The sequence below is a fragment of the Onychomys torridus genome, chromosome 16 (assembly GCF_903995425.1).
Source record: "Onychomys torridus chromosome 16, mOncTor1.1, whole genome shotgun sequence".
NCBI lineage: Eukaryota > Metazoa > Chordata > Mammalia > Rodentia > Cricetidae > Onychomys > Onychomys torridus.
The window spans coordinates 36,139,610-36,165,948 of record NC_050458.1 but is presented as its reverse complement, the minus strand read 5'-3'; the positions used below and the strand labels follow the sequence as shown (position 1 = coordinate 36,165,948).

Here is a 26,339-nt window from a genome sequence, read left to right as displayed (position 1 = left end):
GACCCACTTGTGTGTTTCTATGCCAATACTATGCTGTTTTTGTTATTATGGATCTACAGTAGAGCTTGAGTTCAGAGATGGTAATATCTCAGGAAGTTCCTATAGTGATGTTTTATTCACTATACTTTTGTATATAGTTTTTCTTATATTAGTTTTAACTTTTTTCCTTTTTATTAAAATAAAAAAGGGGACATATAATGATATTTTATTTATATTGAAATGTGATTTTATTTGTATGTTAATAAAGTTGCCTTGGGGTCAGAGCAAGCCATAGCAGGAGCTGGGCAGTGGTGGTGCATGCCTTTAATCCCAGCACTTGGGAGGCAGAGCTAGGCAGATCTCTGTGTGTTCAAGGATACAGCCAGCATGGCGACACACGCCTTTAATCTCATTACCAACGTTAGAAGACCTGGAGGTCTGTACAGACAGGCAGTGATGAGGAGGTCATGTGGCTGGGTTTACAACCAATGTGAAAGCAGAGCAGAAAGTCTATAAAAAAGAAAAAATACACAGAAGTAGTGATCGGGCAGAGAGGAGAGACAGCAGAAGCAGTGAAGGGTAAGGTTTTCAGCTCTCAGCTATTGCTCTGACCTCTTGGCTTTTAATTCTGCAATTAGATCTGTGTTTCTTATTTAACAAGAGGGTTACATCTACAAGTTCCTTTTCTATACAGGATTGTTTTACCATTCCTAGATTTTGTTTGTTTGTTTTTACATATGAAGTTGAGTATTGTTCTTTCGAGGTCTGTGAAGAATTTTGTTGGAATTTGGATGGGAATTGCATTGAATTTGGAGATTGCTTTTGGTAAGATTGCTATTTTTACTATGTTAATCCTACTGACCTATAAGCATGGAAGATATTTCCATTTTCTCTTATCTTCTTCAATTTCTTTCTTCAAAGACTTAAAGTTCTTGTCATACAGGCCTTTCACTTGTTTGGTTAGAGTTACCCTATGATATTTTATATTATGTGTATACAGGGTTTTATTTCTCTGATTTCTTTCTCAGCCCATTTGTCATTTGTATATAGGAGGGCTACTGACTTTTTGAGTTAATCTCATATCCAGCCACATTACTGAAGTGTTTATCAACGGTAGAAGTTCCCTGGTAGAATCACTTATATATACTATCATATCATCTACAAATAGCAAAAGTTATTTACTATTTATATCCCCCAATCTCCTTTTGTTGACTTATTGCTCTAGCTAGGACTTTGAGGACTATATTAATAGATATATAGAGAAAGGACAGTCTTGTCTTGTTTCTGATTTTAGTGGGATCACTTTGAGTTTCTCTCCATTTAACTTGATGTTGGCTGTTGCCTTGCTGTATATTGCTTTTTTTATGGTTACGTATATTCCTTGTACCTCTAATCTCTCAAGAATCTTTATCACAAAGGGGTATAGAATTTTGTCAAAGGTTTTTTGTTTTTTTTTTTTTTTTCAGCATCTAATGAGACAGCCCTGTTTTTTTTTTTTCTTTTAGTTTGTTTATACGGTAGATTACATTGACAGATTTTTTTTGTTGTTGATCCAGTAGACCCATGGCTTTCTTCTATCCTCTATGAGCTGGTAGTACATGCAAAAAATATATTAAAAATGAAAATAAAAAACAAAACTCTTTAAAAGGAGAAAAATGTGTATCTTAACTGTAAACTCTCTAATATATAATGTTGAATAGCTCAGGTCCTCTCCATGATTCAATGTTACTTCATCCAGACTAAAGGCAAACATATCATAGAACAGCAATGCACTCTGAAAGTCTAGTTATCCCAACCTTTCAGATTGAAACTTAATAATGATAATTATACTGATAGCAACAATAATGAGGCTGCCACCAGTATAATTCTGCTAAAACTAGAGTGTGCTGGTAAATCTTTTTTCTATCTGATGTCATGTTATCAATCACAAAATTCTCCTGGGTAATTTTTTGTTTTAATATCATTTTATAGCTTTCATAAGCAAAACTCCAAAGACTTAACCCCTCACCACCAGGATGCTATTTTTCTGCTTATAGTATAAAAATTTGCCAGTTACTACTGAACATGATAATAGTCATAATTAAGATTTTCTCACTAAAGCCTGCTCATTAATTCCCACTGAGATAGAGAAAATACATAGGTTGGTCTAATCTAAGCAGACAAAACACTGAAAGCATCAAAAGTTCCCCAGGTGAGGGAGAGCAAAGTGCAAAAAGAAGTGTGGTCACTAGGAAACTGAGGCCAAAATTGTCATGGATACACAGTGTTTTAGTGACTGAATGAGACACAATGCACAAGGACTTGTGAAGAAGAAAGGCTCTGCAGTCACAGCCAGGAAGGGAAGAGTAAGTAACCAGTCTTCAGTCTCAAACACTTCAGTTCCCTGCCTGATCACAGAAGGATTCCCTTCACCAAACTGATAAGAGTGTGGCCAGGCAAGACTCCCCCGCCCCTCCTTTTGAAAAACTAAACAGAATCCTGTAGAGCCCACACCACCTGCTGACCTGTAGAATCAAGTTTTATTGGATACATGTTGTATTAGACACCTGTTGCAATTCAGATAATTTGTTAGCCAGCAGGAAAAATAAACATGTAAAGGTCAGTCAGTGTAATTTAAAGCTAGAACTTTTACATGACCTGTCCAATGTATTCTAAGTCAAACCTTCCTGTTCTCTCACTATGCTAATGGTATACATATGTGCATGTCGCTTGGCTACATTTCATCTCTTTGTCATGGTTAAATACTAAATTTCTCCTCTGACATCACTACTAACTTTTATACCCCTGTATATTCTGTGAAATATGTGGCACCATCATAGCATATTGCTGAAATTCAAGAAAGGGAAAGTCTCATTAAATTGATCTGAATTCTCAAATATGATGCATTTCATATCCCCTTCAGATCTTAACTGAAAAAGATTTTAATGAAGCTTGTATAAATCAGAGTAGCATTACATGGTCTAATAGTTAACTAATCCTTAATTGTGCAGTACTTTGAAATTTAATGACCATTATAGAGAATCCCATCAGGGCTAAAATGAACCAGGGAGAATCATGCTAGAAGAATGAATTAGGAAGGCAAACATTAACCATGCCAAAAGTGGCATCTTCTCTGCTTTCTTCCTTTGGGAAAGTTTGCAGCAAAACAAAAATTGGATCTATTGTTTGATTGGTTTTTTGATATTTTCTTTTCTTATTGTTTGCTGGCGTGAGCTGTCATGTGTTGATGAATAGAACAATAGGTAAAAATCAATCTAGACCTCTCTGTGTATGAACACAACAAAGCTAGAAAACAAAGGTTAAAGAGCTAATGCCATAGTTTGGTCTCCTGAAAGAATAGCCTGTACCACATTAAAAAGGAAAATGAAAGAATATGTATAACAACTGCAATAAATGCTAAATAGAATGCATCAATGTTATTGCATGTTGCATATTGGTTTCAATCTTAGATAAATAGTTAAATTCTTAATTGTATCCATAGATTATAAGTGGAAACCTCCCACACTAAGCAACTGTGCATCATGTATATATAATTTCCTTTTTAGCAGTTCTATACAGCAAGTACTTTCCATTTGAAATTTGCAAATGAATAACTGACACCAATATGTCCATTCAGCTGACTTTCTCAAATAACTTACTTCTCTCACGTCTGGAACCATAGCAACATGCCAGGTGTCTGACTAATACTTCAACAGTTATTTTATTATACCCATGGAAAAGTTAAAAGAGCTTTAGACTCAAGAGAAAATTTCCTCAGTGAGCTTGCTATTACATATTAACTCTACCCTATGCAAAATAAAAGTATATTGAAGTAAATTGGTGCTGCCAGGAGCAGACATGTCTCATTGTTCAGAAAAATCTAAGGTTTTAAAACATTTTAAATGCCATATTTTGGTCCTTGAAGTGTTTGAAGATTACCTAACTAATTGAAATATATCCATATATACCCAGAAAACTTAACTAACATGACTATAAGTTTGATTATCATAGATGACTAATTTTTAACCTGTATTATTAATTATGCATTACAATTTTAAATGAGTTGCATAACACAATACCTTAAACAAGAGTAGAAATATACATATAGTGTAACAAAATCAACTTTAAATTTGTATCAATAAACTGAAATCCATAGCAATGTAAAAAAAGTTTTAAAAAAGTTTTAAAAATTTTTAAAAAGTTGTTGATCTTTAAAAGTAGGTTCGATAATCTACCCTTTTATCCTATCATATCTATATTGCCCCCTTTTCTTCTTTAGAAAGAGATTATGTCTATAATTGACCCCCTTTAAATAAAAATATACATTCATAAACAATGTTTTGGGAAATTGGGCATAGCTTCTCATAACACTTCCTGCTGGTTGAGGGTGCTGGCAATCTTAGGGGGATCCTGAGCAAATTTAAGATAATGTTCAAGTATTGGGAAGACTGGCTATAACCTTTGTTGATAGGTACCATGTATTAAGTTTCAGGAGGTCTGGTTTGATCAAATCTGATCCATCTTAACCTTGAACAAATCCAGAGCCTCTGGCTTTCTGTGTAAACTAAACAAAAGCAGAGCCTCCTTTCCAAAGCAACATATCTTTAAATCTAAATTTTGAAGTCAAGATACCTTTAAAATATGCATATTTGTTTTACTCACCACCCTTCACAATTAAATGTCTTTCTGCAGTTGGACCTGCCTGTACTGAATCCACCAGGTTTAAATGAATCCCCAGGGGAGTCTTGGCCCTGGAGGAGATGGGAATGGAGGGGAGAGGCTGGGGAGAAGGTGGGGGGGGGGGCGGGAGGGGGGAGGACAGGGGAACCCATGGCTGATGTGTAAAATTAAAACACAAATATAATAAATAACAAAAAAAAAAACAACTAAGATGTTAAAAAAAAATCCGAAAGACAATACAAGCCAGACTCTCTGTGTGATTTCCATCTTTATGTGACTTATTTTTTATATTACTTTTACTTTCTTTTAAAAGACTTTATTTATTTTATGGTTTGTTTTTCGTTGTTGTTGTTGTTGTTGTTGTTATTTTGGTTTTCTGAGACAGGGTTTCTCTGTGTTGCTTTGCGCCTTTCCTGGAACTCGCTTTGTAGACCAGGCTGGCCTTGAACTCACAGAGATCCTTCTGGCTCTGCCTCCTGAGTGCTGGGATTAAAGGCGTGTACCACCAATGCCCAGCTAAGACTTTATTTTTTAAAACTATTTCTTTATATAACTGTCTATATTCATTTTCCTCTCTCTTCCAAGCCTATGTACATTTTACACACATTGTAAACTGTTCAGGGTTTATATATGAATCTGTCTTATTGTAAATCTATTGCTTAAACCACAATGACTAATACTGAAGCAGCATCTTTGGCTGCTGACTGCCCATTTCAGCTTCCTCATATGATGGTGGTAGTACATTTACTGCCAGCTCTGGGAGCCATGGGCACACCACCTTCATCATAGCAGTGTGCAGCCCAGAAACGATTTTTTTTTTTTTTTTTTTTTGTATTACAAAAGCTAAATACACCACACAGTGCACTGCATGTCTTGGAGTAGCCTCTGTGTTACTCAGTGGGTATCTGCCATGCTATAGCTCAAACCCACATGCTGTGAACCAGCTATACTGTAGCTCATGCCTTGCCTGAGACACTATTAGGAAGCTGTTTTTAGCTCCAGTTTTATTGTGATTAGAAGAGCTTTTTAAACTGTTTAGGCTTTCTGGAAATTTGAGAGCTCCACATTGGTACACCAGAGCCATCCTCTGGAGCATCAAAATCTCAACCAGTGGCCACATCCTCAGAAAATAATGATTCTGCCTCCTCAGCAACTATCCACTACTAATAGCTCACCAAAATGTGGTAGGGCCTGGAGATTTTCCATAGCATCTAGGCTGGGACTTTGCCTACCTTGGTCTTGTACAGGTCTTGCATAAGTAGCCACAGAAGCTGTGAGATCATGAGTATGGTGGTAATGTCATGTCAGAAGACAGCATTTCACAGAGCTCTTCCCCATTTCCTAGGTCTTACATTCTTTCCTTCTGATCTACCCTTCCATGATGTTTCCTGAGCCTTGGTGGTAGTGCTGGTAGAGTTAATGAGATGTTTCATTTAAGGCTGAGTAATAAATATATCAGTTATTTTTAACACTTGGAGCAGTTAGGATTTCCTCCATTGACTGATGTGCAATGTAACAACAACAAAACAGCTTCTCAAACAAAGGCTGAGACAAAGGCTAAGAGCAGCCCAGGAATATGGATGTAAACACAAGCATTTAAAAGGCAAAATATCAGTAATTCTACAGGAGGGCTATGAGCTCCCCAGCCTTGGAATTCCTCCTCTGAAGCAAATCTCAGAGTGGTTAATTACCCCCTAACAGTTATATCAATATTGCACCAGTCAGCAGCTCTTGCTTAGCAGGTCAGTATTACAGCATGCATGGTCCAGCTCTGAGCAAGATCATTGTTGCATTTTTTCCCTCACCACCTTGTCTACTTGATAGCTACCCAGGAGGAAGTTTTGCACTTATTTTAATATTAGCTTTTCTCTCTCTCTCTCTCTCTCTCTCTCTCTCTCTCTCTCTCTCTCTCTCTCTTTCTCTCATTTCTTTCTTTCTTTCTTTAGTACAAAGAACATATTAAAAATATGAAATGCTTCTCAAATTTGTATGTCATCCTTGCCCAGGGGTCATACTAATCTTCTCTGTATCATTCTAATTTTTTAGTATATTTGCTGATGAAGCAAACACTTAATACTGGTTTTTCTATATCCTACAGCTGAAATAGGCTAAGTATTTCAGCAGTGATGACTTACTGTGTAGTAATGGTAAATAAGCAACACAATGGCAGTAGTCTGTGTTGTTTTAGAGACTTTATGAGTAAACTCATGAAAAGTTAACGCATGACTTGTACTTTGATTTTCATTTAATAACCATTTTTGAGAGTAACATTGTTTTTTTTAATTTATTTTATTTGTGTTTTAATTTTACACATCAGCCATGGGTTCCCTTGTCCTCCCCCCTCCCGCCCCCACATCCACCTTTCTCCCAGCCCCTCCCCTCCATTCCCATCTCCTCCAGGCCAAGACTCCCCTGGGGATTCATTTAAACCTGGTGGATTCAGTACAGGCAGCTCCAGTCCCCTCCTTCCAGGCTGAGCAAAGTGTCCCTGTGTAATCTCAAGTTTCCAAACAGCCAGCTCATGCACTAAGGACAGGTCCGGGTCCCACTGCCTGGGTGCCTCTCAAACAGTTCAAGCTATTCAATTGTCTCACTTATCCAGAGGGCCTGATCCAGCTGAGGGCTCCACAGCCGTTGGTTCATAATTCATGTGCTTTTATTTGTTTGGCTATTTGTCCCTGTGATTTTCCAATCCTAGTCTCAACAATTCACACTCTTACAGTCCCTCATCTTTCTTGACAATTGGATACCTGGAACTCCACCTGGGGCCTGGCTACAATCTCTGCATCCACTTCCATCAGTTGTTGGATGAGAGTTCCAGCATGACCGTTAGGGTGTTTGGCCATCTGATCACCAGACTAGATCAGATCAGGCTTTCTCTCGACCATTGCCAGCAGTCTACAGAGAATATATCATTGTGGATTTCTGGGGACCTGTTGAGCACTCTGCCTATTCCTGTTCTCATGTGGTCTTCATTTATCATGGTCTGTTATTCCTTGTTCTCCCTTTCTGTTCTTGATCCAGCTGGGATCTCCTGCTCCCCTAAGCTTTCTTTCCCTCAGACCTTGCCATTCATTATTCCTACTGTTGTGCAGGTTGTTCATGTAGATCTCATCCATTTCTCTGTCATTGGGTGATCCCTGTGTCTTTCCTAGGGTCCCGTTTTCTAGGTAGCCTCCCTGGAGTTGTGTAGCAGTCTAGTCATTTTGTTTTACATCTAGTATCCTCCTATGAGTGAGTACATACCATGTTTGTCCTTCTGAGTCTGGGTTACCTCACTCAGGATGATTTTTTCTAGATCCATCCATTTTCCTGCAAACCTCATGATGTCATTGTTTTTCTCTGCTGATTAGGACTCCATTGTGTATATGTACCATATTTCTTTAGCCATTCTTCAGTTGAAGGGCATCTAAGTTGTTTTCAGGTTCTGGATATTACAAACAATGCTGATATGAACATAGCTGAGCAAATGCCCTTGTGGTATGATTGAGCATTCCTTGGGTATATGCCCAAGAGTGCTACAGCTGGGTCTTGGTGGAGACTGATTCCCAATTTTCTAAGGAAGCACCATATTGATTTCCAAAGTGGCTGTACAAGCTTGCATTCCCACCAGCAGTGGAGGAGAGTTCCCCCTGCTCCACATCCTCTCCAGCATAAACTGTATTCTGTGCTTTTGATCTTAACCATTCTGACAGATGTAAGGTGGTATCTCAGAGTCGTTTTGATTTGCATTTCCTGGATAATTAGGGATGTTGAGCAATTCCTTAAATGTCTTTCAGCCATTTGAACTTCCTCTGTGGAGAATTCTCTGTTTAGTTCTATAACCCATTTCTTATTTGGACTGTTGGGCATTTTGATGTCTAATTTCTTGAGTTCTTGATATATTCTGGATATCAGCCCTCTGTAAGATGCAGGGTTGGTGAAGACCTTTTCCCATTCTGTAGGCTGTCGCTTTGTCTTGTTGACCGTGTCCTTTGCTCTACAAAAGTTTCTCAGTTTCAACAGGTCCCATTGATTGCTTGTTTCTCTCAGTGTCTGTGCTACTCGTGTTATATTTAGAAAGTGCTCTCTGGTGCCAGTGCATTCAAGACTACTTCATACTTTCTCTTCTATTAGGTTCAGAGTAACTGGATTTATGTTGAGGTCTTTGATCCACTTGGACTTAAGTTTTGTGCACGGTGACAGATATGGATCTATTTGCAGGCTTCTACACGTTGACATCCAGTTATACCAGCACCATTTGTTGAAGATGCTTTCTTTTTTTCCATTGTACATGTTTGGCTTCTTTGTCAAAAATTATATGTTCATAGGTATGCGGGTTAATGTCAGGGTCTTCAATTTGATTCCATTGGTCGGTTTTTATGCCAGCACCAAGCTGTTTTTATTATGGTAGCTCTATAGTAGAGCTTGAGGTCGGGGATCATGATGCCTCCAGATGTTATTTTATTGTACAGGATTTTTTTTGGCTATCTTTGGTTTTTGTTTTTCCATATGAAGTTGAGTATTATTCTTTCCAGATCTATGAAGAATTGTGTTGGTAATTTGATAGGGATTGCGTTGAATCTGTAGCTTGCTTTTGGTAAGATTGCCATTTTTACTATGTTAATCCTGCCTATACATGAGCATGGGAGATCTTTCCATTTTCTGACATCTTCCTCAATTTCTTTTTTCAGGGACTTAAAGTTCTTGTTATATATGTCATTCACATTCTTAGTTAGAGTAACCCCAAGGTATTTATCGTTTGTGGCTATTGTAAAGAATGATGTATCTCTGATTTCCTTTTCAGCCTGTTTATCTATTGTATATAGGAGGGCTACTCATTTTTTTGAGTTGATCTTGTATCCTGCTATGTTGCTGAATGTGCTTATAAGCTGTATCAGTTCCTTGGTTGAATTTTTGGGGTCACTCATCTATACTATCATGTCATCTGCAAATAGGGAAAGCTTGACTTCTTCCTTTCCAATTTGTATCCCCTTAATCTCCTTATGTTGTCTTATTGCTCTGGCTAGAACTTCAAGTACTATATTGAATAAGTATGGGGAAAGGGGACAGCCTTGCCTTGTTTCTGATTTTAGTGGTATTGCTTTGAGTTTCTCTCCATTTAATTTGATGTTGGCTGTTGGTTTGCTATAGATTGCCTTTATTATATTTAGGTATTTTCCCTGTATTTCTGATCGCTCCAAGACCTTTATCATGAAGGGGTGTTGGATTTTCTCAAATGCCTTTCCCATTCAAGGTGATTCCATTGGAACTTTTTAAAAGTTACATTGTGAAATTATCCTATTAACTGCTAGCTTCCCACAACAATTTCATACTTCCTAAGATATGGTTAACCCATCCACAAGCCCCTATTCTCCCTCATCCTTGATCTCTCATTCTCTTAACCCATTAAATATCACTGTTCCCTCTCTTCTTTCTTTATACATACATTTTTAAAGTTTGTTTGTGAGACATTAGGCTTCTTTATGTCTTTTCATACCTCTTTCTTTGGGTTAGCTGTCCCCTCTCCCCTTCCTTTTCCCTTATTCCTAGACCCTGGTTCCTTAATCTTTTCCACCTCAGCATTCTACCCAAAGGCTTTTCTTTCCTGGTCACTAGCATTAAAACTGGAGGCTAGCATTCATGGAGCTCTAAGATCCTCACCACCATACACACACACACACACACACACACACACACACACACACACACACAGAGAGAGAGAGAGAGAGAGAGAGAGAGAGAGAGAGAGAGAGAAACTTTACAGAAATTTTAATGAAAATAAGAAGTTAAGTGAAATCTCTTATGTGGTTTTAGTAAAATAAAAGTTCTGCTTGATCTAAAAAAAAAGTCCTCATTGCCTAATATAAACAGCAAGTTCATTATAAGCTAATAATGTGGATAGATTCATCAGGCTTGATTAAGCTGAGTCAGTTAGTTTAGCTCACCAGTTAAGCAGAACTGACTAATACTTGATGAAGTGATACAAGACAGCTGTTAGTTCTGTGCATTTAAGAATCAATCTCACTGTGCCCACAGCCTTATAGGCCAATCAACAAGCAATACACACATTCTAATGCCCACTAATTTATTAGACAGACAGACACATAGATACTGGGAAAATACACTGTTTTACCAGGAGAGATAGACTCATGTGTGTGTGTGTGTGTGTGTGTGTGTGTGTGTGTGTGTGTGTGTGTTTTGTAAATACTTACTTAGGGTAATTCCCCTGTCCTTAGTCAAAAAACATTTTACAAGGCCAAACATTTGTGAGAATGGATGTGTTATGGTGTGATAAGGACAAATTTTGAGTATCTGTGGGTTTCTATGTGTCTGTTGGTTGTAATCATCTTCATAAAAGAGCAAACTTTAGGTGCTGCTGCATTAGTTACATATGTCTTTGGAAGAGATATCAGGACCACAAATCAGCTGAAAGCACGGTTTACAGCTGGAGACAAGGCCAGTGATATACATCAGATTAGCCTTCAACATTTTGGATTTAGAGATCCTGACTTGGAGACTTTCAGTTATACTCTGGTATGTATCCTTAAATATGACTAATATACACTGGCATTTATTATAACATGAGTGGTCTTTCTACTGCCATTGGGTTGACCTATTCCTACTAAGATTATATTTCTATGCATACATGATGTCTTGGGTCAATATTATCCATTTATTTGCTTATATTATGATTTGTCTTGGGTGGACTCTCAGTATGAAGTCTCAGTGGAACTGTGAACAAGTTTATCACTGGATCTTTTGTGTCACCTGCTTTTTTTTTTTGAGCTGAGGATCGAACCCAGGGCCTTGTGCTTGCTAGGCAAGTGCTCTACCACTGAGCTAAATCCCCAACCCGTGTCACCTGCTTTTCATCCTCTTGTGAATCTTCTCCTTTTCAGTTTCTTATAACTAAATATCAGTACTGTATCTGGCCTGGAACAGCATGGGACTGGTTTAGTTTTTACAACATACTTATTTTAGGAAAAGTAGGACAAAATATATATCCCTTTCTTCCTCTGGCCTTGAAGACAGCAGTTCTACAGTTGTTATTCAATATCTACTCTCCCAGTATTACTAAGTCAACACCTCATTTGCTAGGTTGTTCACATGGTGGTGGGTTGAACCTCAGAGTTAGTCTGTGCAGCTCTGTTTGTCTTCTTCACAGGAGCACAGATATGGTAATTAACAACACATAATCATCATTAGATGTGAGAGAACAGTAATTATATTAGTAAAATTTCTCTTTGTTAGGCATGTGCTTTCCTGCCCCTCTTCCTGTTCAAGAGACAAGGATTAGTATGTTAGACACCCTTACCAACAGAGTGTCACCTTACTTTGTCTTCTGGACCATCCCCATGACTCAAACCATAGGAATAATGTGCAGCTTTCGATTCCATGGTTCATTTAATATTTTATTATACTCGCAAAATTTTATTTTTGATTATGTGTATGTATCTGCTTGTGTATATGTATACCACATGTATTTAGTATCATCAAAAGTCAGAAGGGCTTGGAGTGTGGTAACAGGTGGTTGCATGGCCCAATGTGGTTGCTGGAGATCAAATACAGATACTCTCTGCAAGAGCATCACATGCTCTTAGCCACTGAGTGGTCTCTTCAGTTCTATTTTTAATAGGTTTTTATTTGTATAATGTGTGTGCATGTGTAGGAGAGGATTGTTATCTGTGGCTTACATGATCTTAATAAGGAGAGGTAGAAGATGGGGTCTTTGATTGTTGAGAACAGCCTTTGCTCTACTGTTTTGCTGACTAATGCATCATAGTAAAAGCATCTTTCCCTGGGGATTCAGGTGTAGGTCTTCAGTGAGGTCTGCTGCTAAACTCAGACATGGTATGACCTAGTAGGTTGAAAAGGAGCAGGAGAAAAATAAATATGTTGATTTGTTTTTCTAAAGAGTCCCCATCTCAATCCACATTGCTAAATGTGACCATTGGTCAAGAAGGATGTGCCAGGATATTTGATAACATATGGAGAATCGCAATCCTCCTGGGATGTCATTGTAATTCTACATTTCTCCACAGTTTACACATGATAACCTGGTAAATTCTACATCATGTTAATGAGGTACATAGTCTTTTCTCAACCAAATCTTGCTATGCAACAGAGGGAGTATAAGAACCAGAGAAGATAGAGGAAAGCAAGTAAATAAGGCCTTCTAAAACAACACCATCAATGTACATATGAACTCACAGAGACTGAGACAGCATTCACAGGGCCTATGAAGTTTTATACCAGTTGATGTCCTAGGCCTGAAGGAAAAGTGTAAAAATGCTCCCAACCCTAACCCAGAAACAATCTCCAATTGATAATCACTTGCAAAAAGGAATTAGTTTCCTTTAAATGAGTCTCACTGGGGAAACAAACTACCCTTATGGGTAGACTGCATGCCCAGGAATAGATGAACAACATAAAATTAACTCAACAGTATCTTGTCAAATGTGTTGCTCTGATTGGTTAAAATAAAGTGCTAATTGTCCAGTAGCCAGGCAGGAAGGATACGGTAGGCAGGACAAGGAGGAGGAGAATTGTGGGAAGTTGGAAGGCTGGGTAGAGAGATACTGCCAGCTGCCGCCATGACAAGAAAGATGTAAGGTACCGGTAAGCCACGAGCCATGTGGCAAAATATAGATTAATAAAAATGGGTTAATTTAAGATAAAAGAAGTAGATAACAAGAAGCCTGCCACGGCCATACAGTTTGTAAACAATATAAGTCTCTCTGTGCTTACTTGGTTGGGTCTGAGCGACTTTAGGACTGGCAGGTGAGAGAAATTTGTTCTGACTGTGGGCCAGACAGGAAAACTGCAGCTACAGTATCTTCGTATGTTTCTTGCCTCATATTGTCATGCTAGGTCTCTTCCTTAAAAAACAAACAAACAAAACTATCTTATTATTTTGATTTTATTTATATTTATACCTTTTCTTATTAGTCTCCAGGCCCTTTGTGTATATGTTATGGCTTCCAATTTAGTGTTTTTTTTGTGGGATTCCTGAGTGTGCTAACTAGTGGGCATGTTTCTTGTACCTGCACTTATGTTCTTACTTTCTGTTTGTTTTTGTTGTGTTCATTCATTTCAGCTATGCTAGTTTTTGTTTTATCTTATTATATTGTATTTTATTATTATCTCATAGAAGCCAGTTTGTTTTCTAACAAGAAAGAGAAAGGGATGTGTATCCGGATGGGAGGTGAGGTGAGGAGGAGTTGGAAGGAGTGGAGATAGTTGGGAAACTGTAATCAAGATATATTGTGTGAGAAAAAAATTCAGTAAAAGGGAAAAAAAAAAAACCTAAAGAAATAGCTGACCCTGGTTTGAGGGAAGTGTTGAGCTGTTAGTACAGACTATTTTATTAGACATGTTTTCACAGTTCCATAAAGGGAGTGGATTCAGTTATATAGCTGTGATGTCTTCACCTTCTTATTCTGCATGCTTACACTGCAGTCCTGGAATTTCTACTGCCAGACATTTCTTTACATCATTCTAAAATGTGCACATACATGCAATGGCTAATTTTATGTATCAATTTGACTGGATAAGGGTTTTAAGTGCTATTTCTGGATCTGTCTTTGAACATGCTTCCAACAGAGAATTTTTCTTAAATCAGAAAACTCAATAAGCTTTGTATTCTCCTTTCTCCCTCCACTGTGCAACAGACCAGTTCAAACAATAGAAAAGAAACTCTCTCTCTCTCTCTCTCTCTCTCTCTCTCTCTCTCTCTCTCTCTCTCTCTCTCTCTCTCCTGATCATGACATCAGTTTCCTCCTTATCTTAGATATCAGAATGCACTGGTAGCCTCCCCAATTCCTCCACTTTGTTTGATTTCCTGGCCTCTGTAAGGATGTTGATGAAAAGAGAGAAATAATTCTGACTACTTCACAAAATAGAACCTCTTCTTGATGTGAGAAATATATTCTATCTGAATTCTATTCTATCCATTTCAGTTTTGTTATAACCAATAACTAAAGAAAAACAAATGAACACACAAAAGCACTAAAAAACGACATCTAAACATTGTCTTAATATTGTTCAATTGATTTTCTGACAGATGTTAATAGACCACATCTAGTGTAAAGGGACTCTGAAAAGTCTTTTCTCTTCTGATGTCAATGATTATCACGAAGATGTAAGTGAGCAAGGGGACTTAGTTTCCAAGCTCAGAACTCCTTAGTGGCCCCTATGCCTAGGCAGTAAGAGTCAGTTCTCTTTTCCACATGGCAGGGTACATGACAACTTAGATGATCATCTCCATTGGGGTTTTTGGCATTGTTTATTGTTTGTGGTTTTTCTAACCCTCACCCTATCTATAAGATCTCCTATTACCTCCAAGTATAAAAGTCAGAAATAAAGTGACCTATGACAAAGATTAAAACCCAAAATGCCTGCTTTTCTTCTATTCTTTATGATTTTTTTCATTGTGCACTGAGCACATCCCAGTACATGAAATAGGTCTCTTGACATAGACCTGATGACCACCACTGTCAATAGGATATGATTTTTATATTAATATAAAATGATCCCTTCAGGCTTTATCAAACAATATTATTTAAACTATCTTCCTTCCCTCCCCTCTGTATTAACCTCCTTCTTTTCTCTATATATCAAGTTCCACTGTCTATTTTTCCATCTTTCCTTTCATGTCTCCTGTATCCTGTTATGTTCCCCTCTAACTCTCCCACTGTGTGTCCTATAACTTTCCTTTTCTTACTACAGGTTACATATTCACATCTGGAGATTTGGCGTTAGGACCCTTTAATAACAGAGAACGTGCAATATTTTTCTGGGTATGTGTTAATTCAATGTAGTCTATCCTAGTTCATTTATTTACCTGAAATGTTTATTATTTTATTTTTTCTTAAAGCTGAGTAGTATTTCATTGTGTATACATACTACATTTTTATTGCACTTTCATCTGCTGAAGAACATTTCATTTGTTTCCATCTGTTTCTACTAGCTATTGCAAGTAGAGGAGCAAAGGCCTTGACTGAGCAAATATCTGTGGAGAAGAGGTTTTGTTTTTAAAATGAAAATTTTTTTTCATACAGTATATTCTGATCACATTTTCCCCTCTCCAATTGTTCCCAGATCACCCCATCTTTGCAAAATTGACTCTAAAACAGATTAGTACCAGTTTATCTTCTGATGACTGAGGGTCTCTATAACTCTGTGATGAATAAGTTCATGGCAATCCCTAGTAAGGTATGCTGTGTTTTATTTTGCATTACAATTTATCATTCAAACCTAAGTTAAGTGAGGAGGCCCCATCACAATGGGTTCATCACAACTTAAGGGAAAATTGCAAAGCAGTATGGTTCATTATTATCCATCACATGCAAAAAAGGGTTCCACAGTGTGAACATCTCTGTTAAAGTGAACGAACCAGTCAATGAGAAAATAGATATATACACATGTTGTCAACTGAAATGAGGCTTGGTTTCTTGAATTCATCTGTATGTTTGTTGACTGCAGTAGAGCATAGATAGAACCAGCCCTTTTTAATGTATTGGAAATATCTGAGGACTACATGTTAAATATGTAGATTCCCCAAAGATTGCCATTCATAGTTCTGTGAACATTGTTAGGAACACTCTCTGGAAACCATTGATGTTGACATAAGGACATATATGACATCCCTTCTCAGAAATGGCTTTATACTACAGTTAGGGTACTGAGTCCTCTCTTTTGCAACAAAACAATGTCATAAATATGATGGGTCAACTCTTGATTATCACTATTAATTAATTGCAAGAAATACTAAGAACATACACAATGCATTTTTCCTACTTTTAAGGCAAAGAAAAAAAGTTCCAGTTTTCACTTCCATTAAAAAATCACTTACACTATCGTTTTATATTTTCTTTAGTATTTTCCCCAGTCTACAAGCAAATCTCATTATTGTATGCTAACTTTCAACTCTGCAGATAAAATATTCTTTAATGAGTCTGTTCCTATAATTACTTGCAGGATAATCTCTTCATTTAAATATTAGCAAATTGTTGACAATCTCTTTTGCAACTCAATGAACTGTTCATTGACAATTCTCTGTGGCTGTATTCTTAGTGCAAGTTTTAAAGTAAATAATACTATCTTATGAGCTGACAAATCTGCTCCTAAAATGCTTCCATTTTCTGTCCACCAGCTGTCCTCTCCGAGAGGCAAGATGTAATGAATCTCAGGAAGGGTTTATACACTGCCTACTCCATTAGGGCATTTCATTTCTAAGCTTGGGAGTAGACAATAGTGAGTTTAAACATTACACCACTAAACTTTTCATTAGACCTCTTTTTTGTTTGCTATTCACTCTACCCTGCAGAGACTCAAAAAAGTGTAATTCTAATTTAATTTTTAAAAACTGAACACCAAATATGATTGGAAACACTCTCACCATTTTTTTTCCTTTTGAAATAGTGGCAATGAACATAGAGTTCAATATATCCTCTAGTGAGTAAACAAAAGAAATTCCTTAAGGATTTGTAAATTTAATAATATCCACCAATCCTATTATCCACAAAATACTTTTGAGTGTACTTTATATATAATTTACAATATATTTGTGCACATATAATATCTATTGTGCAGTTACATATTTTATATATTTCTGACATTATGTGTTTCTATCATTAAGTCCAGTGTGTAGTTGGCATTTAATAATTGAAATGCATTTCCTCCTTTTCATTCTGCACTGAGATTTTGGCTAAAACATGTCCCAGGATCTGTCTGCCCCCAGTGGTGGCTTATGTGATGTCATGCCAACATTAAGTGGCAAGAGGAGAGACTGTAACATTAACTCCACAGGATTCCATGCCAGCAATAGAATCAAGCAGATTAAGATGCTGTCTGACCATTCAGGGAAAGTCAAGGCTCTGGTTCTGCATTGCTCCTAATGGGGAATGGGTAGTTGCTTCTTTTATGTTGAGTACAATAGTATTTTGATTGTCATAAGTACTCAATGGGACAGCATTTCAAAGCAGACTGGATTGAAAAGATGTGGCAATCATTACCCTCACAGTTTCCTTGCTGAAGGACTGCAGCTCCAACATAACCTGTCCCACTCCAAATACTGATTTTCCCATGTCTCTTCTGAGTTGCTTCATGGTCTGTTTGAATCTCAGGGCTCACTATTCAAATGTCTCTCACATATCCTATTCTAGTACATTTAACCCTGTCCTCTGTCTTCACAAAAAATTCTCACTTACATATGATAAAAACTCTATCTCTTTTTACTAGAATAGCTAAACATTGCTAGGGAAAAATCGCATAAGTGGAAGATTGAATTAATCTTACATTTATACTTCTAAAAGTCCTTCAGAAAAACCTAGAATACACATGGCCCACATTTCACTATATACTCTTAAAGATGAATGTTCCACCCCTGTCTGTCTGGCTTCATACTTTGGAAACCAAATGATATTACAGATTGTTTCCTTTCTCTTTGCATTGTGAGAGAATTTCTTGAAGTCTATACACAATGTTGGTGATCTTTGGAGGTAATTCATGGCATCTGCCAACTTCCTTACTTCCAATTTCTCCTTATCATTTCCAGGGTGTGTACCTAGAGCTCTGGAAAGACATCCTTGTCTATATCAAGATGTGAATTTTTAACAGATATATATCCCCACTTGGGCCAATCATCAAACTTTGATTTTTTAAAAAATTCTTGTATTTTTGTTTCTTAATCTAGATCAGGTACAAGCCCTTAGTGACACTCATAAAAACCTCTGAGGCATGTAAAGTATGAGGAAGGAAAGAGACTGAAATTTAATTTGAAAGACCATAAATGTTACTGTTGTAAAACTTTAATTACTTGAGATTTTTTTGTTTGAGCTAGAGTTTATAAAAGATGTTAAAATTAACTATTTACTCTAACACACACCTGGGTGTGAATACAAAAATTACCTTTCAGATGACTTTTGGAAAGTATTCTGATTTCTACTTAATATAGTTCATTAAATAGAGACTCCAATAATGTTTAAGTTTTACCTTCATATATGTACACACCTACATATGTAAAAGTGGTGTATAGAAACTACCTACAGTGCCTCAACTATATGTTCAGGCCTATGAAAAAATAACATATACCTTTTTCCTACTGAATCCTGGTTCAAGGACAGCAGAGATAATTCTTTTCCATGCTATTCTTATACAAAGAAACCTTCATCATTATGGAGTGTCCAAACTGTTTTATACTTTTAGGTATCCTGCCTTCAAATTCTAAAATAATTATACTATTTTTAAAAATCACTATCTTCAGAGGATATAACATTTTATAATAGGGAGATATACAATAAATCTACACACACACACACACACACACACACACACACACACACACACACATATGCTTGTAGATACATTTATATACACATATTGTAATAAATAATTTGAAGCATATAAAACAGTACCAGGAGAAAGGGGCTCAAAGGGACAAAATAGGTATTTTATATTAAGTATTTAACATGCGCCTCACCAACTAAGCTATATATGATAACAGTCATAAAAAAAAGGAGAAAGACAATTCAAATAATTAAAACGTCATTGCATCTAAATGCATGGGATTGAGGAAAAGGTGTTAAAAGTTTGTTTGATAAATGGAAAAAATGCCAGCTAGATTGGATAATAGTGACTTATAACGGAGAGCTAGACAAAGAAGATCATGTAATTTTCTACAGACACTCTAAACATGCTAACTAAGATGGGTAGCCATGGTGGAAGCAGCATGGTTTGGTTGCAGGCTAAGGAAATTACTAGTCTAGAGGCTAAGTTGAATATAAACTAGAAGAGGTGAGACAAGAGAGGTAACAGACTAGCTGAGAGGGAACTGAAGCAATACACCAAAAACCAAACCAAAACAACAAATGAGATAAGATACAGCAGACTCAGGATGGTAACCATAGCATAGCATGTTAGGCATGTTCAAGGGATAGAAGCATTCACGTTTATCCCAAAGCCATGTCCAAATAAAGCAGCTGAAAAATTCTCTCTGAGTGGTTAGAGAAGGTAGAGTAGGTGAGTAATTTTAGTAGTTGTACAGTTATCTAGGCCAGTGAAGATTGAAGAATCTATTGAATATACATAGAGAGAGGCATGATGCCTTATCAAGACTACATACATGATGTTCAGCATGCAGGATTTGCTCATATGGTCATCCAGATTCAGTAAGTCCATGGTCTGTTTTCTGGTAGCTGGAAGTCTAGAGAAACCAGGAGAACAATTTCAGGCTAAGGCCCAAATTCTGAGATCCTGAATCATTAATAGTGTAATCCAGTCTAGGTATAGAGACCTCAGAACTGGGAGAAAGCAGGCATCCTCATCCTCGAAGAACAGCCCTGTCTTTTCTCCACCTCTTTTCTACCTGGTGTCTCACTGGACTGGGTGATCCCCTACATTGGTGAAGTATATCTTCCTGGTTAGTCAGCTCATTCATTTCTCTTGTAAAGAGCTTTATAGACATACCCAGAGATAATGTTTCCCAGCTACCTGGGCAGCCCTAAACTCTGTGAACCTGACATACGAAATTAACTACAATACATATTTTCATCCCTAGGGCCAGACTCTATGGTTTCTATTTGATTAACTTATTTCATAATTATAAATAAACAAGTAAAGGGATGAAAAATATTAGACATTCTAGAGTATATTATCTGATAATATTTCTTGGTGTGAAGTAATAGAAATGTATGATTAATAATTCAAGGCACATTATAAAGTTTTTAATAAAAGAAAGCTGTGACTTTTTCTTTATTCATATATTTGTTGCATGGGATTCCCAAGCCACATGCCATCATTTTGTATTGAAATAATTTATAGGAGCCAAGATTACCTATTAGAAATGAACACATACTTCTTGCTCCCTTGCTTTACATGAGATTAATGCTTGCTGTGAGAATGATTGTACATTAACAGTTCCTGGCATTATCTCTTTGTCCTGCCACTTCTGGTGGCTGTATGAACCTTCCAGATTCCCTGATTCAAAGAATAGTTTCAACAAGACAAACAATTCCAGTTGATGATATCCCAGAGCCCATTATCAGTGGAGCTTTGACCAGATGATTAGTTCCTGTCCCTTCCATGGCAGCCCCAGGCCAGCTGGATTTCAACCTTGTGGATAACAATGGGGTCTCGAATTTCCTGGTAATTTGGCTGCAGAATCCCATTCATTGTTAGCATGATAGACACTGTCATTGGTATTTCTTTGTTTTATTCCTCCTGGGGTTCTTTTTCTCCTGCTGTTATTATCCCCACCAGCATTTACAGCTTTGTTGCTCTTCAAAAATTAAACATTGGTAAATGTTTTAAGGACGAATAGGAAAGCTGTTTAGGGCTGACATGAAATTTTCTCTTGTTTCTTTAAAGCTTGTTTGCCAGGGAATGAAAAGCTACAATTACTTTTGCCCGATCATGGTTTTTCACACTGATGCTGGATGCACAATTACGCCTGGCCTCAGCAATGAGTCTGAAAGCTGAAATACAAAAAGGTAATCAACCGGGTGTCTTTGTCGGACAAAGGAGACTGATTTGGGAAGGATCAAAGGGCAGAGGAAATGGCTACAGGGACAGAAAAATCCCTCCCCAGAAAGCTCAGGCAGTACTTCATCTATTTTTATATGTTGTTTCTGGTGTTTATTACTGAATGTTTGGTCAATTTTCAAAAGATTAGAATGATTGGTTTGCTTTAGCATTAGATTTTCCTTGTCTCACTCACTCAGGAAATCAGATTTGATAGGGATTTCATATTGGAATTAAATGCCTGCAGGAGTGCTGTAAGCAGTACAAATTGCAGAGATCCTCAAAAGTGAGGGACAGTGTGATGTCAGACATGTTGGGAGCTTTCCAAAGTCATGGATATTTTACTGTTCTTGCATATTATAGGGATATTAGAGTGCAAAATATGTTGGAGAATCATTTAAAATAAATTCTATGAAATAAAACAGTACACTAGGCCAAAACAAATAGTGTAACAGATAATTGTGCTTGAAAACAGTGTGTATATGGAAAGAATGCCAACTTGAAATCTAGGTAGAAGTAAGCCTCGAATGTTACTGTGTCTATTGCCAGCTGTGGGACTTCCTAAAAGCCTGTTTTTAAAGTTGTATTCTAAAAATTGAAAATAAGTTTTCTCTCATACAGCATATTCTAATTACAGTTGTCCTTCCACCAAACTCTTCCCATATTCTCTCTCCCTCACCCAACTACTCAAATCCATACCCCTTCTTTTTCTCTAATTAGAAAATGAACAGACATCTAAAAATACTACAACTAATAACAAAACACAAGCCATTTACCACTACTTGGAAAGAGTCCTCCCTTGAGAAAATTGGGTTAATTATTCTTATTTCACAGAGTTATTGTGAACATTAGAAAATGAACAGGTGATGTTCAGCATGTTGTATAGTCTGAATAGGGAGTTGATGTTTGGTGTAAGTTATATTGTGAATACAGTACAATGCAATGTTCAAGAATTTTCTTTTGAGTGGACTGTAAGGAAAGAAACCTAAAGGAATGATCTTGGACAGTCTGTCTTTCTAGTCTCATCCCTATTCACCATTTCCTAATACTATTGCCATCTTCTGGAATGCTTCTTACCCCTCCACAATTTGTCAGCATACTTTCAGCTCCATGCTGTTTTGACAGACTAACGATAGAGGCAAGACTTCATAAATGCCTGGCCACACCATGAGTGTGCATACTATATACTCAAGAAGTAGGTGGTGGAGACCTAATTACATTTGGTTCCAAGAGATCTGAAAGCTGCTCCTACCACACTGTTGGACCTCACATCAGATGGGCTCTTCCAGTCACTAGAACTTGCTGGTCCTTTCTTAAACTTAAGACTAATGACTTAAGAAATCCTCTCATTGTAAATTCTTCTTTGTTCTTTGAGATATAAATCTTTTATTGCTCATCCCACTGGGATGACAGGACCCTAACTTTGGTAAGAACCAACCAAGATGGCCTAATTTAACAAATACACAAATAAAGCAAAAAACAGGCAACTAATGAACAACTTAGCCTTGTATATGCATCCTATTGATCTATCTCACCAAAACACGTGCCATATCTTTCCAGGAGCTCAAGCTAGTGGTTCTCTGAGTGTGACTGTCTTGAATAAAGTCCCCTAGCATGCCATTAGTCCTGTGAACTCTTCATTTGGACAGTATTCTTTATGCTCAGATTATGGAGATAGAACTATCTAATTACTATGCATAGACTCCCTTTAATTTCCCATTAAAAATCAGCAGCCCAAGCAAGTGCTTTGTTGAAAGCACACTGAAGTTCATGAGTTTGTATTTTGTAAATATTCCTCTTTCCATCATATTCCCTTAATGAGCCTCATGTTATCCTCCAGTGGCTTCTCTATGAAGTCAACTTCTGTTCACTCAAAGTTAATATGGGATCTGTGCTTCTGTTTTTATTTGGTTTCAACAACTGTCTTCAATTAATTATTTTTGTGTATGTGTTTGTGTAACATGTGTGTGATTTTGTGTGCATATGTGTATGTACCTATGCATGAGGCTTATGTATGCCACAGTGCATGTGTAAAAGTCAAGGGGAATTCTCTCCATCCACCATTGGTTCTGAGACTCAAATTCAGATTCTCATGCTTCAGAGGCAAGTGATTTTACCTGTAGAGGCATCTCCCTGACTCTTTCATGTAATACTCTCTCATACATACAACTCATAGTTATTCACTAGCCTATCTTAGCTATGCAATATTCAGTGTTTCAGTTGTACAGAATGTATCTTATTAATGTCTCTATCTCCAGTTCTTAGTAGTATCTTTGACACAGTGAAAACTCCAACCATCTAGTTATTGTCACAGTGTAGGAGAAACTTTTGTGTAATTTGTAATTGCATCCAGCAAGATTAGGATCAAAAATATAAAGACATTCTGTAAACATGAGTGGTAGTGGTATTTTACTGGAAAACTTTGTCAATATTTTTTAATGATAAATATTGCTTTCATAGAAAATAACAGTGATCATTATACTCTTCTATAGAGCCTGGTATTAATACTTTTGGGTAGAATCCAGTGTCTAGGAGAATTAAGTAAGAGGATTTTTTAGTAGTGATGAATGATTGAGCTAATTCATAGATAGGGGAGTCTGTAAGACATACCTTGCAAAGGTTTGAGGATAGATAGGTGAATGCATAAATGTCACAGAGGAAAAATGCAAATGTGGGTAGAATATAATACGCCTAGCAAAAAGTGTTAATGGTTCCAGTCTTATGGACATCATGACCCAAAAAAGAAACACACAAAATATGGAGCATTTCTTAGGTAAACTTCCCTACACTGTATTTGGTGATATAGCCAGATGAGGGAAAATCCACAGAAAGATATTTTTGTATAAACATTTAGTGGAAAATCTGAGGGAGAAAGTGGTGTCTCCATTAATATGTTATTAATGATAATGTGTATTTTTAGTTCCAAGGTATTGCCTCAAGTTGTTCTCCTCTGACTGACCTGGTGCACATCTCAATTCCAAATGGTTTGAGTTTTCTTTAAATATCCCTCATCTTTCTTCTCCCTGGAGCTTTAACGTCAGCCTTCAGTAACTGGTACACAAATCTATTTTGTTGGTGATTTACCTATGGGGATTCTATGTGCTTTCCTACTTAGCTTCTATATTGTATTTAAATGTTTTATATATGTATTTTCCACCGGTAATCATAAGCCTGAGGCCAATGAATGAATCTTGAATAAAGAATAAATGAGCTGGATTCTTTCCAAAACCTAACTCATTTCCTGTGAGCTTAGGGAATTAATTGTTTCATATCAGTGGGATATTTCACATTTTGTAGGCCCGATTTCCATAGCAATAAACTTGACAAAAACCAATATTTTCTGTTGTTCCTACTTCTTAGCTGCAGTGTTTCAGAAATTATGAGGTGGGTGATTGTTGAATTAGATGCAAAGACACTTTCAGCTGGTGATTTCAATAGGTTTTCACTAAGGTTTCCTTGCTCTTAAATTGATGTTTCCTTTTTACTTAAAAAATCATTATAATCATTATATATAATATCAGTATTATATATATATTATTTATTATATTAAACATAATATATCATATGTGATAGACATCGTATATCATATATAACATATTATATATGCCGTTATAGGCATATGTTATATTTTTATTATATTTTTGCCTCTATCAAATCATACCAGATTTTACCCACCTCTATTTTTACCAAACCTCCTGTTCTTTCTTTCTCTTGCTCAAAAAAATGGCAACAAAACAAAAATAAATTTAAAAAAAATTAGGAACCCATAACAACAAAAATGCACACACAAACACACACACAACACCCCCCCCCCAAAATAACAAAACCAAACTTACAAAAAATCTGAAATTTGTTTTCTATTGGTCTACTACCCCTGATCATGAAGCCTGCAGAGGACTTATGTTTGGTTCACAGAATCAACACAATAGCTCACAACCTGTACCTTGTTTTTCATATGAGGAATGATACTATATTCTGACTTTTATGGGCACTGCATACATGTGGTCTTCATATAAATGAAAGCTTGCATTCAGTCACACACATGAACATGTGTGTACACGCGCATAAAAATAAATATTTTAATAGCTTAATGTTTCATATCTCTTCAAGTAATTATCAAAATATCTTCACTCATACCCACGGGAAGGATGATTTTGAATTCTTTTTAACTTCATAGTCTAATATGAACAAGTTATTATTTTATTTGCTTGGATTTATATTTCCCTAACTACTATGAATTTGAGTATCTTCACAATATTTAGCTATTTTATTCAAATTGTATATTCAAACACACTTACTTGTGCTTTATATAGCTTTTTTGTAGATTTTCATAAAATATTTTTTGGTAATTTCATCCATCCTCCATTCATTATTCTTGAATTTCTCCATATCCTGTAACACTTTTTTCTCTGTCTTAGGGTTTTCAATTGCAGCTAAAAGATACCATGGCCACAGCAACTCTTATGAAGTAAAACATTGAATTGGGGTGGCTTGCTTACAGTTTCAGAGGTTCATCATCATGACTGGGAGCATGGAAGTGTGCAAGCAGACATAGTACTGGAGGAGTATCTGAAAGTCCAACATCTTTCAGGGCATAGCAAGTTGAATGACAGTCACACTGAGAGAAACCTGAACAAAAGAGATCTCAAAGCCTGCCCCCACGTTGACATACTTTCTCCAAAAAGGCCAAACCTCCTAATAGTGCCACTCCATTTAGGGACCATTTTTTTAAACCACTACATCCTCCCAACTCCAATTAGTGCTGCAAGTATGTACATGGGTGCAGAGCAATGGACTAGAGGATAGGTAGCCTTTCACAGGGCTCATCCTTGAAGAGAACCTACTATGCTTCCATAGAAGCCATCAATTGTCAATAACTCCTCAGTGAAGCGTGGGACTTCATCAGCTCCTCCCTATCCATATAGGAAATTTTGCTGCGTTGGTATTATGCAGAACTTGTATATGCAGCCACAGCTAATATTGATTCACATATGCAATGACCCTGACATGTCCTGCAAATACTTTTGCTTTAGATGTCCACTACCTCTAGCTTTTACAATTTTCTTGATCTCTCTAGCATGATGATTCCTGAGATTTGGTAGTAGTAATTATCTACTGTTTTTAGCTGAATATACTAGCTTGGTTTGCATCTCTCTATTCATCGCCATTTTCTTCAAAAAGAGTTATGGTACATGCAG

At 36.8% G+C, this 26,339-nt stretch overlaps 1 non-coding gene across 1 annotated transcript; it reads right to left on the bottom strand.

The window, feature by feature from the left end:
- Window positions 1-6,599: 6,599 nt before the first annotated feature.
- On the bottom strand, window positions 6,600-6,706 carry LOC118597553. The gene has a single exon (XR_004946853.1). It is a non-coding gene; the product is annotated as a U6 spliceosomal RNA (small nuclear RNA).
- Window positions 6,707-26,339: the final 19,633 nt, after the last annotated feature.